The sequence below is a fragment of the Phyllostomus discolor genome, chromosome 2, assembly GCF_004126475.2.
Source record: "Phyllostomus discolor isolate MPI-MPIP mPhyDis1 chromosome 2, mPhyDis1.pri.v3, whole genome shotgun sequence".
NCBI classification, from domain to species: Eukaryota; Metazoa; Chordata; class Mammalia; order Chiroptera; family Phyllostomidae; genus Phyllostomus; species Phyllostomus discolor.
In genome coordinates this window covers 25,524,833-25,525,890 of record NC_040904.2, presented here as the reverse complement: position 1 = coordinate 25,525,890, position 1,058 = coordinate 25,524,833, and positions in this window count along the sequence as shown.

Genomic DNA, 1,058 nt, shown 5'->3' with positions numbered 1-1,058 from the left:
TCCCTTCTGGGTCTTAGTGTCCCTTTCTCTCAATTGCACAGTCATCCTTCAGTATCTGCAGGGGATTGGTTGCAGGACCCCATCGCAGATACCAAAATCTGCAGAGATTCAAATCCCTTATACAAAATTGCATGGTATTTGCATATAATCTATGCACATCCCCCCATATACTTTATATCATCTCTAGATTACATCCAATACAGTGTAAGTGCTCTGTAAATAGTTGTTATCCCACACTGTTCAGGGGATAACAACAACAAAAAAGTCTGTACTTGTTCAGTACAAACACAACTATTGTGGGCCCAACTACAGAGTACATAACAGTGTAACTTTTTTTTTCAAATATTTTCAATCTGCAACTGATTGAAGCTGTGGATGTAGATCCCATGAATATGGAGGGCCGAACTACGGTGAGGATACTTAGTCTCTGTCTGGAAGAGATTTATGCTCTAATTGTAGACTATTGTAACCCAGCGTGGTGGCTCCAGAGCTGCCCCATATGTGACTGTTTGAAGTGCTAGCCTCTCTGAAAGACCCTGGTCTCTCCCTCAAGCTCCCAAGTTATGTCCTGAATAATGCTTTCAGAGCCTATTTAATCAAGACAGAGAAAAGCTCCCTTCTTGTCATACCACTAATCTTTACCTTAACTGTCTGCTCCTATTGTTACTGTAAAAAAATTGCCACAAACATAGTGGCTTAAAACAACACACATTTATCCCTGGCTGGTGTGGCTCAGTGGATTGAATGCTGGCCTGCAAACCAAAGGGTCACTGGTTTGATTCCCAGTCAGGGCTCATGCCTGAGTTGTGGGCCAGGTCCCCAGTAGGGGGTGCATGAGAGGCAACCACACATTGTTGTTTCTCTCCCTCTCTTTCTCCATCTCTTCCCCTTTCTCTAAAAATAAACAAATAAAAAATTAAAAAGAAACACACACATTTATTATTTTACAGTTCTGGAGGTCGGAAGTGTAAAATGAGTCTCACTAGGCTAACATTCAAGTGTTGCAGAGCTGTGTTCCCTCTGGAGGCTTTAGGGGAGAATCTATCCCCTTGCTTTTT